This window comes from Macaca mulatta, chromosome 11, assembly GCF_049350105.2.
Source record: "Macaca mulatta isolate MMU2019108-1 chromosome 11, T2T-MMU8v2.0, whole genome shotgun sequence".
NCBI lineage: Eukaryota > Metazoa > Chordata > Mammalia > Primates > Cercopithecidae > Macaca > Macaca mulatta.
Genome location: NC_133416.1, coordinates 76,889,695 through 76,909,807, shown reverse-complemented (window position 1 = coordinate 76,909,807; position 20,113 = coordinate 76,889,695). Strand labels below are relative to the sequence as shown.

The window sequence follows — 20,113 nt, the reverse complement described above, 5'->3', positions numbered from 1 at the left end:
AATAAAATAATGAGTTAGTGGTGTTATAATTGTGGTGGCAGTATAGCCTTTTAATCCCCCAAAGATAATTTCTAAAAACCAGATATACCAACAAGGATATGAGAATAGCCCAATGAAACTAAGTAAAAGAGAATCTCCATAATTCTCAGAATATTAAGAGAATGTGGATAAATTGCTCACAATGCATGATTACCAGATGTACAAAAGCAGCAGGAAATTAAAGCTACAACAGAGGTACCCTACAAAGCAACAAAACCCAAAAATCACTAAGAAATACTCTACAAGCACAGCACTCTATCTTTGGAAAAAACTCGGACAGCAAATCTAAGAAATAAATGGAGAGAAAGGAAAAGGTTTTCACAAGCTCCAAGTTGCAGGTGAGCATAAAAACCTGTATAGTCAGTCCTATAGGCAGCAAAGAGTGCTATGAAGCTCTAAACCCTCAAGCATCTTAGAGGAGTATGTAAAAAAGAGCCCTCACCAGGACAGTCTCACCCTAAGGGGGAAAAGTCTCTGAAATCTCAAACAAAACTGCAAGATAATGAAGACAGTGAGAAAGAAGGATCAGATATAAAGAGAGAAGAGAGTGGCAAAGTTCCAAAGGGAACAGTTGACAGAAAATACTATAAAGAGAAAATAAGTATCCTCTGATGGGATGCTAAGCATGTAAAGCTCTCAGAAACAGTGCGCTAGAAAAGAAAAACCTTTTTGACCAAAGATTACCTAAGAGACAAAAGGGGCTACACACATACTCCAATAACAACAAAGGAGAAAGACCTTCAAATGTAAACTGATAAAGCTATCCTGATTTATTCTTTCATAGGAACCTCTTCCTAACAGTCCAGGGAAATCCAGATCATTTAAACATGGGAAACAAAAATATGTAAAGTTATCACAATAATGAAGTTAAATACAAAGCCAAGTCACGTATAAGGGAAAAAAAATCAGACTGGAACCAAATTTCAATGGCAACATTTATGTTAGAAAACAATGAAGTAACATTTTTAAGATACTCAAAGGAAAAAAATGTGAGCTGAGTATTTTATATCTAGCAAAAGTGTCCTTCAATTGTACGACCACAAAGTTATAAAGCTGTAAGACCTTAGAAAATGTCTCTCCTATGAGCTTGCCTGAGTGAACCACAGAATGTTTCAGATTAAACAACAACAACAACAACAACAACAACAAAAAAAACTGGAGAAGCCGTAACATGACGGACTGGGGTAAGAAGAAAATACAGCTAGAACTACAACTAAAAGATGGGAATATCAAGAGAATGAGAAGACATGACACAAATTGGGAAAAAAATATTTGCAAATGACCTATATGATAAACTACTGTTTCCAAAATATACAAAGAACATTTAAAATTCAACAGTGAGCAAAGAACAACCCAATTAAAAACTGGGCAAATGACCAAAACAGACACTTCGCCAGAGAAGACAGATACACAGATGACAAATAAGCATATGAAAAGATAATCGCTGGGCGTGGTGGCTCACGCCTGTAATCCCAGCCCTTTGGGAGGCCAAGGCCGGGCGGATCACGAGGTCAGGAGATTGAGACCATCCTAGCTAACACAGTGAAACCCCGTCTCTACTAAAAATACAAAAAAAATTAGCCGGGCATGGTGGCGGGCGCCTGTAGTCCCAGCTACTCAGGAGGCTGAGATAGGAGAATTGCATGAACCTGGGAGGCAGTGGAGCTTGCAGTGAGCAGAGATTGTGCCACTGCACTCTAGCCTAGGCGACAGAGCAAGACCCCATCTCAAAAAAAAAGAAAGAAAGAAAGAAAGAAAAGATAATCAACATATCTCATTAAGGAACCACAATTTAGAACAATGAGATGGCCGGATGCAGTGGCTCACATCTGTAATCCCAGCACTTTGGAAGTCTGAGGTGGGCGGATCACGAGGTCAGGAGTTCAAGACCAGCCTGACCAACATGGTGAAACCCTGTCTCTACTAAAAATACGAAAATTAGCCAGGCATGGTGGCGCGTGCCTGTAATCCCAGCTACTCAGGAGGTTGAGGCAGGAGAATCACTTGAACACGGGAGGCGGAGGTTGCAGTGAGCCGAGATTGCGCCACTGCACTCAAGGCTGGGCGACAGAGCGAGACTCAATCTCATAAAGAAAAAACAAAACAAAAAAACAATGAGATACCCTACATACCTACTAGAATGGCCAAAACTCAGAACACAAGTTAGTGGTGTTGTAAGTGTGATGGCAATATAGTTTTTTAATCCCCCTTTGGGGCATTAAAACGTAATATCAAACGCTAAAGAGAATGTGAACCAATAGGAACTTTAATTTATTGCTAGTGACAACACAAAATGGTAAAGCTACTTTGGAAGATAGCTTGGCAATTTCTTACAAAGCTAACCATACTCTTACCATGGGATCCAGCAATCACACTTGTTGGTATTTGCCTAAATTAGTCAAAAACATGTCCACACAAAAACCTGCAAACACACATTTATAGCAGCTTTATTCACTCATAATTGCCCGAACTTAGAAGCAGCCAAGACGGCCTTCACGAGGTGAATGGATAAACTGTGATACGTCCAGACAGCGGAATATCATTTTGTGCTAAAAGAAAATGAATTAACAAGCCATGAAAAAACATAAAAGAAGATTAAATGCGCATTACCAAGTGAAAAAAGCCAATCTGAAAAGACTACACACTATATGATTCCAACTGTATGACAATCTGGAAAAGGCAGGATTACAGAGATGTTAAAAAGATCAGTGGTTGCCAGGGTTTTTGGGGAGAAAGGGATGAGCAGGCAGAGCACAGAGGATTTTTAGATCAGTGAAACTACTCTGTATGATACTATCATGGTAGATATATGTCATTATACATTCGTCAAAATCCACAGCATGTACAACACCAAGAGTAAATCCTAATGTAAACTATGAACTTTGAGAGACAATGTGTCAATGGAGGTTTATTAATTTTAAGAAATGTACCACTCTGGTAGGGGATGTTAATGGTGGGGGACGTTGTGCGTGTGTGGGGACAGCCAAGTATATGGGGACTCTGTACTTTCAATTTTGCTGTGAACCTAAAACTGCTCTAAAAAATAGTGTCAATTTTTTAAAAATGGAGATAAAACTGACGAAATGGTATAAAAATGATACAAGCTCAAGGGATGTAAAAATAACACATATTATTTTTAAAAACCAAAAAAATTACAAGAAAGGTGAAACTAAGTGTACTAACTTCTTAAGTATTGCTTGGAAAAAAGAGTTACAACTTGAAGCTCTCAAATCAACCGGGATAAACTCAAGTACGTTTATGAACATAGTGATTGGCATTAAGATAATACTTGTAACTAAAATTAAATGATACAGGAAAAGGGAAGAAATAGTTTAGTATTGTTTATGGCAGGAAACAAAGGTAGTATATAAAGAACTTTTAAGATATATAAATGTATTTGATTAAAAATAACAAAACAAAAATCAAACCTTCCAAAATACTAATTTTAAAAAAAACAGACTTAGGAGGAATCAAGCACACTAGTGCCTAAGCAGGAAGCTTCATCTGCCCACTGACATTGGTCTTGGCAGCAGATCTGAAAGTTACCCTGTAAAGTGGCTCCAATCCCTCGGTCACCCAGCCATGGGCCCAGTTTATTACTGCTTGCACAAGGACCCAGAGGAAGATTTACCCATATCCACAACCCAGGAATGATTTGTCTGTCTGAGCCTCCTTGAAGGACCTGTCCCAAAGCAGGTCCTAAAGGATCCCACTCTCCACTCTAGCCTCTCTCACTGCAGTCAAGGAAATGTCCCACCTGTGCAGGGAGCTTCTGGGGGAAGCTTGCCTGCCTGGGCTACCCTGCTAGGTTTGCCAGCCTCTGTTCCACAGCAGTGAAGGGGCCCAGACTTGGCTCCAGCCCCTCTCCCTGCAGTTGGTAAACTGTCCCATCCATGCAGGTAATTACTGGGAAGTATGGATGTGGGCCACTGGGGCAAGCTCACCAGCCTCCATCCTACAGCAGAATGTAAGGGGTCCCAGTCTCAGCTCCAGTTTCTTTTGCTGCAGTTGGGGAAGTATCCCATCTGTGCAGGGAGCTGCTGGGAAACATGCATCTGTCTAAGCAAATGGGACAGGCTTCCAGGTTCGGGTCACTGGCCAACTTTCTCACAGTCAGGGTACCCCGACCTTGAGTGATCATCAGGTATATCCTGGCTGGAGCACCACGTCATCCTGGAAGCCCTCAGGAGACTCGTGGTAAAAATGGGCTTAAGGCGCCCTCTACCGCTGAAATGAATGCAGTACTCACAGGCTTGACAACAGCCACTCTTAAGATTTCTAGACAGGCCCACTGAAGAAGGATGGGCACAAAGTCACACTGCAAAGACTTGAATAAATAACTAATTTGTTAATAAGCAGACATCAATGTACATCCACAAGCATTAAGAACAATCAGGGAATTATGACCTCACCAAAAAGACAAAATAAGGTGCCAATAACAGACCCTAAAAAGATGGAGATGTGTGACCTGTCAGAATAAAAATCAAACTAGCTGTGTTAAGGATCATCAGTGAACATTAAGAAAATACAGATAAACAATTCAGAAATTTATCAGAAAAATTTAACAGAGACACTGAAATTTAAAAAATAAATAAATAAATACAAAAGTTCCCTAGCTGGAATGTGCAGTGAAAGCAGTGAAAAATGCAATAGAGAGCTTCAACAACAGAACTGACCAAGCAGAAGAAACAATGAGTGAGCTCAAAGGCAGGATAAGTGAAAAACATACAGGTAGAGAAGAAAAAAGAAAAAAAGACTAAAGAAAAATGAAGAAAGCTTACAAGATCTATGGGATATCTATGGGATAGCACCAAAAGAGAAAATGTTTGAGTAACTAGAGTTCAAGAGGGAATAAAGAAAGACAAAGGGGTAGAAGGTGTATCCAAATAAATAATAACAGAACATTTTCAAAACCTGAAGAAAAATTAAATCCAGATAAAGGAAAGTCAAACATCACTAACCATGCTCAACCTAAATAAGACTGCCCCAAGGCATATTATAATCAAGCTCTCAAAGATCAAAGACATGGAGGGGATTCTGAAAGCAGCAAGAGAAAAGAAGCAAGTTACCATATAAAAGAATTCCAATATGCCTGACAGCAGACTTCTCAGCAAGAACCTTGCAGATCAGGAGGAAGTAGAATATATTCAGAGAGCCGAAGGAAAAAACAAACAAAAACACCAAGAATATTGTACCCAGCAAAGCCATCTTTCAGAAATGAAGATTAAAAGTTTCCCAGAAAAACAAAAGCTGAAGGAATTCAGTACCATCAGAACTGTCTTACAAGAAATGCTAAAGGGATTTCTTTAATCTGAAAGAAAAGAATGCTAACAGGTAACAAAGAAACTTCTGAAGGTATAAAAATCACTGGCACAAGTCAGTAAACAGACAAATTCAGAATACTCTAATATAGTAATAGTGGTATATTAACCATTCCTATCTTTAGTATTAAGACTAAAAAACAAAACTATTAAAAATAATACTATAATACTTTGTTAGGAGACAATATACAAAGATATAAATTGTAACATCAAAAATTCAAAATGTGGGAAAAGAATGGAGTTAAGAGTGTACGTTTTCTTTCTTTTCAATCAAAATTACGTTGTTAGCAGTTTAAAATAACTGGTTATGTTTTTTGTAAGCCTCATGGTAACCACAAAGCAAAATCCTACAATAGATACACTAAAAGTAAAACGCCAAGGCATCAAAACATACTACTAGAGAAAATCACTTAACCACAAAGGAAGACAGCCAGAGAGGAAGGAAGGATCTACAAAACAACAATAAAAGAAGTACCAAAATTGCAGAGGTATGTCTTTACTTATTAATAACCTTGAATGTAAATGGATCAAAATTTCTAATAAGAAACAGAGAGACTGAATGAATTTAAAAAACAAGACCCAACTCTATGCTGCCTACAAGAGACTCAAATCCTTCATAAGGACATACAGAGACTGAAAGGGAAAACATTCAATGCAAATAGAAAAACAAAAGAAAGCAAGAGTAGCTACCTATACTTATATTAGATAAAACAGAGTTTAAGCCAAAAATTGTAAAAAGAAACAAGAGTATTATATAAGGGGGCCAATAAAGAGGACATAATAATTGTAAATATATATGCATCTTACATTGGAGCAAATATTAATAGACCTAAAAGGATAGACTGTCATACAATAATAGGGAATTCAGCACTCACTCCCAGAAATGGAAACAACTCAATGGCAAAAATACAAACATAATTTTAAATGGGCAAAAGACCTGAATAAACATTTCTCAAAAGAAGACATACAAATGACCAAAAGGTATATGAAAAAATGCTCAGCATCATTAATAATTAAGGGAATGCAAATCAAAACCACCATGAGGTATCATCTCAACCCACTTAGAATGGCTATCATCAAAATGACAAAAAATAAACACTGAGGAGGATGTGGAGAAAGGGAATCTTTTATACACTGTTGGTGGTAATATAAATTAGCACAGCCATTACAGACAACAGTATGGAGGGTCCCCAAATAATTAAAAATAGAGTATCCAGTAATTCCACTACTGGGAATAAAATCCACAGAAAATTAAATTCGTATGTCAAAGAGACAGCTGCACTCCCAAGTTTACTGCAGCACTATTCTCAATAGCTAAGACATGGAATCAACCTAAGTGTTCATCAGAGAATGAACTTTTTTTTTTTTTGAGACAGGGTCTCACTCTGTCACCCAGGCTGGAATGCAGTGACATGATCACAGCTCACTGCAGCCTCAACCACAGAAGCTCAAGCAATCCTTCCACCTCAGCTTTCCAAGTAGCTGAGACCACAGGCATGCACCACCATGTCTGGTTTATTTATTTTTTGCAGAAATGGGGTCTCACTATGTTGCCTAGGCTGGTTTTGAATGCCTGTAGTCAAACGATCCGCCCACTTTGGCCTTCTAAAGTGCTGGGATTACAGGCATGAGCCACCACACCTGACTGGATTATTTTAAATGCAGTATATATACAAAATGAAATACTATTCAGCCATAAACAAGAATGAAATCCTGTCATTGTGACAATATAGATAAGCCTAGATGACACTATGTTAAGTGAAATAAGGCAAGTACAGAAGGACAAATATTGCATGATCTCAAACTCATATGTGGAATCTAAAAAGTTTGATCTCACAGAAGTAGAGCATAGAATAGCGGTTATCAAAACCTGGGAAAAGTAGGGAGGAGTAGAATGAGGAGAGGTTGGTAAACGGATAAAAAGTTACACTTTAAATGGGAGAAATAAGTTCTGGTGTTCTATTGCACAGCAGGGGTGAATAGTTAATAATCTATTAAATATTGCAAAATAGAAGAGATTTTTAATGTCTCATCACAAAGAAACAATATTTGAGGTGATAGCAATGCTATTTAGTCTGATTTGATCATTATACAATGTGTGTGTGTATGTGTGTGTGTGTGTATATATATATACAATAGCACACTGTGTCGCATAAATATATACAATTACTACCTGTCAGTTAAAAATCAAACTTTTTTTTAAATGGTAACTTGGACATTATGTCTGGGTTAAAAAAAGAAGACTGGAAAGAGACAAAACTAATCACTGCAATATTATAAGCAAGAGATACAGATTCAAAGAGGTAATACTGGAGACAAGAAATCTGAGAGATACAGTTTGCACTCTGTGTACACAGGTTCTGCATCAGCAGGTTCCAAATCTGCATATCCACCAAACCACAGATCAAAATGTTGAGGAAAAAACAATAAAAATACAAATTTCTATAAAACAATACAGTATAACAACCATTTACACAGCATTTATATTAGGTATTATAAATAATGTAGAGATGATTTAAAGTATACAGGAGAATGTGCATAGGTTATACATAAACACTATGCAACTGAGGCTCTATCGATTTTGGTATCACCGGCAGGGTGGGGGGCGGATTTGGAGGACTGGAACAAAACCCCCAATGGATACCAAGTGATCAGTATATTTAGAATACAGAATATCAGGACTCTATAATCAAGTGTATTTCATCAAATCCAAGACTTCATCACTTTTTTGGAAAAACATTTTAGACATTAAAAATATGTTATTAATGAATCTATAATGTTCTTTTTTCCAACTGGAATTTTTACTTTAAACCTATAGGAAGACTCTCTTAAACTGATGAAAACATAGACTTTTATCATATGTAACTGTGCTTTTTTGTGCCTTTCTGTTTTGATGTCATATCACAATGAGATCCTTTTGAAGATATTTAACCCAGTAGTTCAGATCACAAATATGGAACCCAACTCACATAATTCAATTACATTTATAACACAGCTATGACAAGTTCACACACAAGAAAGCAATGATAAATGTCATGATTAATGTCTAGCTGACTGCAACTTTAAGACTTACACTGACTTCAGAGATGTTAGTTGAAAAAAAGTGCAACTCAATCAATGAAACATCACCATAAAATATATGCCACTTCTCCCCAACTAGTAAACTCCTTAAAGAGAGACATATCTATATTATTTTTGCGCCTTACACAACCTGGTGTAATGCTGGGAGTACTTTGGTTATTCAATAAATATTTGTTTCTGGTTTTCTGCTTCCCCAACATGGTGGATTAGAGGATTTGAGCATGCCACAGCCACTTGGAAGTCACAAGATAAGGCATAAAAGGAAAACAGAGATCTACCAGAATCACAAAAGATACCTCAGATCCCAGGGAGCAGAATGCTGACAAATAGGCCCCGTGATAGTGTCTGGCTGATAAAAGTGAGTGAAGTCCCAGTAGATGAGAGAGGCAGAGAACTTCCCTCTGTGATTCACCTGTCCACCAGGGGTTCCGAGCTACCCTGGCTGAAGGAGAGCACTTTGTTTCTCCCAATCCCTGGAGTTAACTTAGAGACAGTCTTGGAGATGCTATGAGGGAAAGACACTGGGAAAAGCTACAGACATGTTCCCAAACCCAGGACCAAAAGCAGAATGCCATTTTTAATCAGGGCATGTATTAGTCCATTTTCACACTGCTGATAGACATACCCAAGACTGGGCAATTTACAAAAGAAAGAGGTTTAATGGACTTACAGTTCCACACTGCTGAGGAGGCTTACAATCATGGCAGAAGGTGAAAGACACATCTAACACAGTGGCAGACAAGAGAAGAGAGATTGTACAGGGAAATTCTCCCCTGTAAAACCATCAGATCTTGTGATACTTATTCAGTATCACGAGAACAGCACAGGAAAGACCTGCCCCTGTGATTCGATTATCTCCCCCAGGGTCCCTCCCACAACACATGGGAATTCAAGATGAGATTTGGGTGGGGACACAGCCAAACCCCATGAGGGCACATACAAAGTTAGCCATTCTTTGACAACCTAGCAGCATGGCCATTCATGCATTTTAGTCTTAGAACAGAGACTGGAGCACCTGTTTTAGAGTGGGGTCAGGGCCTCCAAAAGCAGAACTGTGGGAAGTACCTCAGCAGTAGGCACTGGAATTGTGCTCTTCCCTGTCACAGGGTTGGGGCAGGAGGAGAACTACTACCACTGCAGTTTCTCCTGGGCAGCAAGGCTTGCAGCCAGGGCCAGTGTGGCAACATGAACTGATCCTCGTGAGACACTGTTGGGTGCCTCAGCCTGTTCCCGAGATTACGGTGCAGTGGAGTCCTCTCACTCCACCCTAGGGAGAAATCCAGGCATTCAGAGCACCTACCTGCCTAGGCCAGCAGCCTGAGCAGCCCCACTTTTCCTTGGCATACATTATAACATAGCAGGGCCTTCTCTGCTCCATTCCCAGGAAGATCTCTAAGCATTTGGGGCACCCACTTTTCTGGACCAGCAGCCTGCACCACCTCACCCATCATGGACATAGATTGTGGTACAGCAGAGCCCTCTCCACTCTATATCCAGGCAGATCTCCAGGTATTTGGAGCACCCACTCACCTGAATCAGTAGCCTGAACCACCCCACCCTTTCCTGGACATAGACTGTGGTACAGCAAGACCCTATCTGGTCCATGCCCAGGCAGATCTCCAGGAATTCATAGCACCTGCGCATTTGGTTCAGCAGCCTGAGCTGGCACCATCCTTCCTGGATGTAGATGATGGTATGGTGAGGTCCTCTCCACTACACACCCAAGCAGATCTGCAGACATTCAGGGAACCAGTTTGCCTGGATCAGCAGCTTATGCTGCCCCACCACTTTTCCCATGCAGATATCCTGGTCTAGGGGGACCCTTTCTGTTACATGACCAAGCAGATCTCCAGACATTCAAAGCACCTGCTTGTCTGGTTCAGGAGTCTGAGTAACCTCATTCCTCTTGTGCAGAAATCTTGGTTAAAGGGGGTCTTCTCCACTTCACAGAGGCATATCTCAGACATTCAGAGATCCCACTCACCTGAATCAGCAGTCTGAGCCATCCCACCCTTCCTGTGCAGAGATCCTGGGGCTGGGGGGGTTCTCTCTGTCACATGCCCAGGCAGATCTCCAAGCATTCAAAGCACCTGCATGCTTGGTGAGGCAGCCTGAGTTGCCTCACTCCTCCTGTGCAGAGGCCTTGGTATAGGTGGGTCCTCTCTGCTCCACACCCATGCAGACCTCCAGGCACCTGGAGCACCAACTCTCTTAGATTAAGAATTTAGGCCACCCCGTTCACCATGCAGGGAACTTAGGGCTGAAGAGGATTCCCAGCTCCATGCCTAGGCAAACTTCTGGGTACCTGGTAGCCACCCATTGGATTCACCCTCAGCACTGGTATTTTTTTGTGCTTGCCATGAGTGCACCTTCGGCAGATTTGCCCAGTTCTTCTCACCAATCATGGCCCCATCCTCCTGGAGCTAAGCAGGGAGCTCAGACCACTGCCTGAGGCAAGAGAGTTTCTGCCATTAAACAAGTATATACCCAGCAGCACTGGCTACAGCTGACTCTTATAAGCACCATCTACTGGCTTGTAGGTCAGATGCACAGCCCAATATAAAACCTGCTGAAAGAAGTGCACAGAACTATAGAAGCAAAACCAAAAGAATCTACCCAGCATTCTCTACAGTCACACCCCAACAGGGAGGGAAAGAAAGGAAAAGAAAAAAACAACTATAGGCAAAGAAAAAACTCCTACCCACATGAAAATAATTACAAAAATTAGAAGTGCAATCATCTCCAGATGAGGAGAAACCAGTGAAAGAATTCTGGCACAATGAAAACTCTAAATGTAGTAATACCACCAAACGATAGCATTAGCTCTCCAGCAACAGTTCCTAACTAAAATGTAAACTCAGAAATGACAGATGAAGAATTCAAAACATGAATTGTAGGGAAGATCAATGAGATCCAAGACAGAGTTGACAATCAACATAAAAGAAACTTCTAAAGCAATCCAGAAAATAAAAGAAGAAATAAACATATTCAAAAGAAATCAGAGCTTCCGGAATTGAAAAACCCACTTAAGGAATTTGAAAATACAATTGAAAGCTTTAGCAACAGATGGGACCAAACAGAAAAAAGAATTTCAGGGCTTGAAAAATAGTCTTTTGAATTAACCTGGTCAAACAAAAATAAAGAAAAAAGAATTTTAAAAAATGAACAAAGTTGTTGAGAAATATAGGATTGCACAAAAGAATCAAACCTATGAATTATTGGAATGCCTAAGAAGAAGAAAAAGTAAACAACCTGGAAAACATATTTGTGGGAATAATTCAAGAGAATTTCCCTAACCTTGCTAGAAAAGTAAACATCCAGATACAAAAAAATCTAGAGAACTGCAAGATACTATCCAAAATGAAGATCGCCACAGCACATAGTCACAAGACTGTCCAAAGTTAATGCAAAACAAAACAAACAAAAATACTTAAAGACAGAGAAAAAGGTTAGCTTACATAACCACATACAAATGGAGCCATATCAGGCTTTGGACTTCTCAGCAGAAACCTTACAAGCCAGGAGAGATTGGGGACCATTCTGAAAGAAAAGAAATTCTAACCAAGTGTTGCAGGAAGTCAGGGACCCCGAATGGAGGGACCGGCTAAAGCCACAGCAGAAGAATATAAATTGTGAAGATTTCATGGACATTTATCACTTCCCCAATCAATACTTTTATAATTTCCTATGCACCTTTAATCTCTTAATCCCATCATCTTCGTAAGCTGAGGATGCATGTTGCCTCAGGACCCTGTGATGATTGTGTTAACTGAACAGATTGTTTGTAAAACATGTGTGTTTGAACAATATGAAATCTGGGCATCCTAAAAAAGAACAGGATAACAGTGATTTTCAGGGAGCAAGGGAGATAACCATAAGCTCTGACTGATTGCCGGGCCGGGCAAAACAGCGTCATATTTCTCTTCTTGCAGAAAGCAAAAAGGAGAAACATCACTTAATTCTTTTCCCAGCAAGGAATAACCCTGGGAAAGGAATGCATTCCCAGGAGGAGGTCTCTAAAATTGCCGCTCTGGGAGTATCTGCCTTATACAGTTGAAGACAAGGGATGAAATACGCCCTGGTCTCCTCCAGCGCCCCTCAGGCTTGCTAGGATTAGGAAATTCCAGCCTGGTGAATTCTAGTCAGACTGGTTGTCTGCTCTCGAACCCTGTTCCCTGTTAAGATGTTTATCAATGACAATGCGTGCTCAGCAGGACGTGGAAACTCATCAGTAATTCTAATTTCGCCCTGGCCTTGTGATCTTGCTCTGCCTCTTTCCCCTTGTGATCTTTTATGCCCTTTCAAGCATGAGATCTTTGTGACTCACTCCCTGTTCGTACCTCCCCTCCCCTTTTGAAATCTCTAATAAAAACTTGCTGGTTTTGTGGCTCAAGGGGCATCATGGAACCTACCAATACGTGATGTCACCCCCAGAGTCCCAGCTGTCAAATTTCTCTCTTTGTACTCTTTCTTTTTATTTCTCAGACCAGCCGACACTTAGGGAAAATAGAAAAGAACCTATGTTGAAATATTGGGGGCTAGTCCCCCAATAACCAAGAATTTCATATCCTGTCAAACTAACCTTCATAAGCAAAGGAGAAATAAAACATTTTCCAGACAAGCAAGTGCTAAGGGAATTCGTTACCATTAGACGAGTCTTGCAAGATACCCTTGAGAGAGTTCTAAACATAGAAACTAAAGAATGATACCTGCTACCACAAAAATTAGAGATCCTGGGGTAGGGGGATTCTCTCTGCCACATGCCCAGGCACATCTCCAGCCATTCAAATCACCTGCATGCTTGGTTCGGCAGCCTGAGTTGCCTCACTCCTCCCGTGCAGAGGCTTTGGCATCGGCGGGTCCTCTCTGCTCCATGCCCAGGCAGACCTCCTGGACACACTTAAGGACATAGGCCAATATCCTTGGTGAACACATATTCAAATATCCTCAACAAAATACTAGCAAACTGAATCCAACAGCACATCAAAAAGTTAATTCATCATGATCAAGTAGGCTTTATTCCTGGAATGCAAGATTAGTTCAATATACATAAGTCAATAAATGTGATTCACAACGTAAATAGAATTAAAAACAAAAGCTATATGATCATCTCAACAGACGTGGAAAAAGCGTTCAATAAGATCCAACATCCTTACATGATAAAAACCCTAAAGAAATTAAGCATCAAAGAAATGTACCTCAAAATAATAAGAGCATCTATGACAAATCCACAGCCAACATCATACTGAATGAACAAAAATTGGAAGGCTTCCCCCTGAGAACTGGAACAAGACAACGATGACCACTCTCACCACTCCTATTCAACACAGTACTGGAAGTGTTAGCCAGAGGAATCCAGCAAGAGAAAAAAGCAAAAGGCAACAAAACATGAAAAGAAGAAGTCAAACTATCTCTCCTATAGACTATATGATTTTATACCTAAAGAATCATAAAGACTCTGCCAAAAGGCTCCTGGAACTGATAAATGACTCCAGTAAAGTTTCCAGATACAAAGTCAGTGTACAAAATTCAGCAGCATTTGTATACACCAATAACATTCAAGGTGAGAGCAAATCAAGAACACAATCCACACACAATCTATGGGTCCAAGATGGCCAAATAGGAATAGCTGCAGTCTACAGCTCCCAGCGTGAGCGACACAGAAGATGGGTGATTTCTGCATTTCCAACTGAGGAATGCAGCTCCCCGCCAGCAACGGAACAAACCGGAATGACTTTGACGAGTTGAGAGAAGAAGGCTTCAGAAGATTGATGATAACAAACTTCTCCGAGCTAAAGAAGGATGTTTGAACACATCGCAAAGAAGTTAAAAACCTTGAAAAAAGATTGGACGAATGGCTAATTAGAATAAACAGCACAGAGAAGACCTTAAATGACCTGATGGAGCTGAAAACCATGGCACGGGAACTACGTGACACATGCACAAGCTTCAGCTGATTCCATCAAATGGAAGAAACAGTATCAGTGATTGAAGAGCAAATGAATGAAATGAAGTGAGAAGTTTCGAGAAAAAATAGTAAAAAGAAATAAACAAAGCCTCCAAGAAATATGGGACTATGTGAAAAGACCAAATCTACATCTGATTGGTGTATCTGAAAGTGACAGGGAGAATTGAATCAAGTTGTAAAAACACTCTGAAGGATATTATCCGGGAGAACTTCCCCAACCTAGCAAGGCAGGCCAACATTCAAATTCAGGAAATACAGAGAATGCCACAAAGATACTCTTCGAGAAGAGCAACTCCAAGACACAAAATTGTCAGATTCACCAAAGTTGAAATGAAGGAAATATGTTAAGGTCAGCCAGAGAGAAAGGTCGGGTTATCCACAAAGGGAAACCCATCAGACTAACAGCGGATCTCTCGGAAGAAACTCTACAAGACAGAGAGTGGGGGCCAATATTCAACATTCTTAACGAATTTTCAACCCAGAATTTCATATCCAGTCAAACTAAGCTTCATAAGTGAAGAAGAAATAAAATCCTTTACAGACATGCAAATGCTGAGAGATTTTGTCACCACCAGGCCTGCCTTACAAGAGCTCCTGAAGGAAGCACTAAACATGGAAAGGAACAACTGATAACCGCCACTGCAAAAACATGCCAATTGTAAAGACCATCAATGCTAGTAAGAAACTGCATCAACTAACGAGCAAAATAACCAGCTAACATCATAATGACAGCATCAAATTCATACATAACAACATTAACCTTAAATGTAAATGGGCTAAATGTTCCAATTAATAAAAGACACGAACTGGCAAACTGCATAAACAGTCAAGATCCATCAGTGTGCTGTATTCAGGAGACCCATCTGACATGCAGAGACAAACTTAGGCTCAAAATAAAGGGATACAGGAAGATCTACCAAGCAAATGGGAAACAAAAAAAAGCAGGGGTTGCTATCCTAGTCTCTGATAAAACAGACTTTAAACCAACAAAGATCAGAAGAGACAAAGAAAGCCATTACATGCTGGTAAAGGGATCAATTCAACAAGAAGAGCTAACTATCCTAAATATATATGCACCCAATACAGAAGCACTCAGATTCATAAAGCAAGCCTTAGAGACTTACAAAGAGACTTAGACTCCCACACAATAATAATGGGAGACTTTAACACCCCACTGTCAACATTAGACAGATCCACGAAACAGAAAGTTAACAAGGATATCCAGCAACTGAACTCAGCTCATTGACCACATATACCCTACAACTTAAAGTATAATAAAATAAACAAATAAATAAATAATTTTTTAAAAAACCACGCGCACACACACACATACATACACACACACACACACAAATACCTGGGAATACATCCAACCAAGGGGGCAAAAGATCTCTACAAAGAGAACTATAAAACACTGTTAAATCGTAGATAACACAAAGAGATTTAAAAAATATTTCATGCTCATGGACTGGAAGAATCGACATTGTTAAAATGGCCATACTGCCCAAAGCAATCTACAGATTCAACACTATTCCTATCCAACTACCAATGTCATTTTTCATGGAACTAAAAAAAACTATTTAAAAACTCATATGGAACCACAGAAGAGCCTGAATTGCCAAAGCAATCCTTTGAAAAAAGAAATCAGAGGTACCATATTACTTGACTTCAATCTATTTTATAAGGTTATAGTAACCAAAACAGCATGGTGCTGGTACAAAAACAGACACATAGACCAATGGAACAAAATACAGAACCCAGAAATAAAGCCATAGACCTACAGCCATCTGATCTTTGACAAAAATCAACAAAAATAAGCAATGAGGAAATGACTCCTTATTCAATAAATGGTGCTAGGATAGCTGGCTAGGCATATGCAAAAGAATGAAACTGGAACACCCACCCTCTTCACCATATACAAAAATTAACTCAAGATAGATTAAAGATTTCAATGTAACACCTTAAGCCATAAGAATCCTAGAAGAAAACCTAGGAAACACCATTCTGGACATCAGCCTTGGGAAAGAATTACCACCATTCAACCCAGCAATCCCATTACTGGGTATATATCCAAAAGAAAACAAATTGTTCTCCCAAAAAGACACATGCACTCACATGTTCATCCCAGTACTATGCACAATAGCAAAGATATGGAATCAACCTAGATAGATGCTCATCAACAGTGGATCAGATAAAGAAAATGTAGTGCATATACACCAAGGAATATTATATAGCCATTTAAAAAGAACAAAATTAATTCCTTTGCTGCAGCATGGATGCAGCTGGAAGCTATTATCGCAAGCAAATTAACATAGGAACAGAAAACCAAGTATCACATTTTTTTACTTAGAAGTGGGAGCTAAACACTGGGGACTCATGGACCTAAAGATGGGAAAAACAGAAACTGGGAACTACTAGACAGGAGAGGGGAACAAGGGCTGAAAAACTACTGGGTACTATGCTCAGTACCAGGGTGACAGGATTATTCATATCCCAAACCACAGCACTACACAATATACCCAGGTAATAAACCTGTACATATACCCCCTAAATTTAAAATAAAAGCTGAAAACAATTTTAACAAGTGAGAGAAGATCCTGAAGCATTTTCAAAGAATTGTAATAGGAGTAATAGGAGATGAAACATAACTTTTCCAGTATGATCTTGAAGACAAGGTACAATCAAAGCAATGGCTACCAAGAGGTGGAAGTGGTCCAGTCAAAGCAAAAGTGGACCGGTCATGGCAACAATCTTTTAGATGCTCAAGGTATTTTGCTGGTTGATTTTCTGGAGGGCCAAAGAATGGTAACATGTGCTTACTATCAGAGTGTTTTGAGAAAGTTAGTCAAAGTTATAGCAGAAAGATGCCCCAGAGAGCTTCACCAGAGTCCTTCTCCACCACAACAATGTTCCTGCTCATTCCTCTCATCAAGGGCAATTTTGTAAGTTTCCATGAAAAATCATTAGGCATACACCTTGCAATCCTTATTTGGCTCCTTCAGAATTATTTGTTGACAATCTTAAAAAAATATTTAAAAAGCATCCATTTTTCTTCAGCTAATAATGTAAAAAAGACTGCATTGACATGGTTAAATTCCCAGCACCCTCAGTTCTTTAAGGATGAACTAAATGGCTGGTATCATCCCTAATAAAAGTGTCTTCAACTTGATGCAGCTTATGTTGACAAGTAAAATAAAATCTATAGTTTTATCTCATATAAAAAGTTGTTAATGTTTACAAATGTCTTTGGCTACAGTTAGTAGAACCAATACTGAATAGGGTTAGCGCAAGTATGTGTTTTTCAATGACTCTCTTCGCAAGCTATCCTACTGGGCTTTATTTTCTAAGTCATTTCATTTTCTTTCCTTTTCTTTTTTTTTTTTTTTTTTTTTGAGACGGAGTCGTCTTCTGTTGCCCAGGCTGGAGTGCAGTGGCGCAATCTTGGCTCACTGCAAGCTCCACCTCCCGGGTTCACGCCATTCTCCTGCCTCAGCCTCCCAAGCAGCTGGGACTACAGGTGCCTGCCCCCATGCCCAGCTAATTTTTTGCACTTTTAGTAGAAAAGGGGTTTCACCGTGTTAGCCAGGATGGTCTCGATCTCCTGACCTCATGATCCACCCGCCTCGGCCTCCCAAAGTGCTACGATTACAGGCATGAGCCACCACACCCAGCTCATTTTAAGAAAAATAAAAGTTGAAAGTAACCTCTTACAGCAGATTTCACCTTTAAGTGAATGTAAGAATCAATAAGTTTGCTGAAAATGCATATTCCCAAACCTCAACATAATAATTTGATTTCAGCAGATCTGGAGTAGAGTGCAAGGATCTACACTTAATAACAATGCACTAAAGCCCAACTTCCTCCTGAGAATTCCACTAAAAGCTGCTCTTCAGCAATATCCTATGGAAGGCCAATCAGCTAAATGACTACATCATAATCTCTGGCCTCCCTGCACCTGAAAATAAGTGACCACGTGCTTGGCCCCCCTACACACACAGTATGGATTTGTTGCTGGGAAGTGGTTGTCCACCCAGGGATTACAATACCCAGCCCACCATACGTCTAGGTATCGGCATGAAAGAGGTTCACACCAATAGAATGTGAGCAAAAGTGGTGTGTATCATACATATATAAGCCAAGGTTTTTTAGAAGAAGCTGTACCTTCTCTAAGCTGTCTTTCTCTTTTGTCTCATGGTTAGATACAACAATAAAACCCTAAGAAATTACAAAGGCCCCAAACAGAGGAGAAACAACTCTCTGAATTATTTCACAGAGAACGGCCTACCAACTATGAACATTTGCTTCAGAATGTTAAATGAATAAAAATGAACTTCTATTAGGTAAAGTCACTAAATTTGGGGGTTACTTATAAGCATCATCCTAATATATCAGGCATGTGTGTATATAAACAACTGTTTAACTGCATATACATGTATATATTCATTTAATCAACAAAATGTATTGAAAATCCATTATATGCTCAAGATACAATCATGAGCAAAACCATATGCAATCCTTATCCTCATGAATCTCAGAATTATTGAAGCATGTGTGTATAAATGTAGGTTTTTCTATGTGGAGTACTTGAACAGGGTAGGGTAGACAATGAAATAATATAAATGAGTAAGTAGAACTTTCACTTCCAATTAAGATAGAGGAATAGGGATTAGATTTACCACCTGTCTGATACAATTAAAACTCTGAAAAAATATAAGGAACAACAATGTGAAGCATTTGATATTAGGCAATAAAAGACAGTGATCCCCCAGAAATGAAAAATAAAAGGTGTACCCCAGATTTGCCCCAGCTTATTATCTGAAGAGATGAAATAGTTATTAGAAACAAAACATTTATTAAACTGTATCCCAACATATTAAGCAGAGCCAAGTGAAATATAAAAAAGATCCAAATCAAACTTCGAGATGAAAATTACAGTGTCTAGTTTAAAAATATACTGTATGAGATTAACAGATTAGATATTTCAGAAGAAAAGAGTAGTGACTTTGAACACATAGCAATAGAAACTATCCACAATGTAACAAAGAGAGGAAAAAAGGATTTTAAAATGAAAGACTATAACACCAGTGAGCTGTGAGATAAGTTTAAGCCATCTAATGTACACGTAATAGGAATCCAGAGGAAAGAAGAGACAGAGGAAGAATGGAAAACTTTTTGAAGATATAAAGGTCAAAATTTCCCAAATTTTATGAAAACTAACAACCTACAGCTTCAAGAAGCTCAACAAATCCCAAGCATAAGAAAGCTGAAGAAAACGATACCAAAGCAAATCATAATCACATTGCTTATGCCAGTGAAAGAGGACTCTCATAAGCAGCCAGAGAGAAAAGACCTAACATGCAGAGGAACAAAGGTAAGGGTAACAGCAGACTTCTTGTGAGAAACAATGTACATGCTTGAAGACACTGAAGAAACATCTTTACAGTACTGAAAGAAAAAAAAAAGTGATCAATCTTAAATTCTTTACTCAGTGAAAATATCTTTCAAAACACAGATATATGAAAGCTAAAAGAATTTATCACCATCAAACATGCACAACAAAAATGTAGAAGGATGTCCTTCAAGCCAAAGGAAAAATGATACCAGTTGGAAATCTGGATCCACATGAAGAAATAAATACCAAAGGAATGAACACACAGATGCCCATGTAGCTAACATTTCTGGTGTTTATCTATGTAAAGAAATA

General features: G+C 39.2%; 1 protein-coding gene across 9 annotated transcripts in view; it reads right to left on the bottom strand.

Moving 5' to 3' along the window:
- Positions 1 to 20,113, bottom strand: part of RAB3IP (RAB3A interacting protein) — a 64,404-nt gene that overhangs the window by 23,178 nt on the left and 21,113 nt on the right. The gene's annotated exons all lie outside the window — the stretch shown is intronic.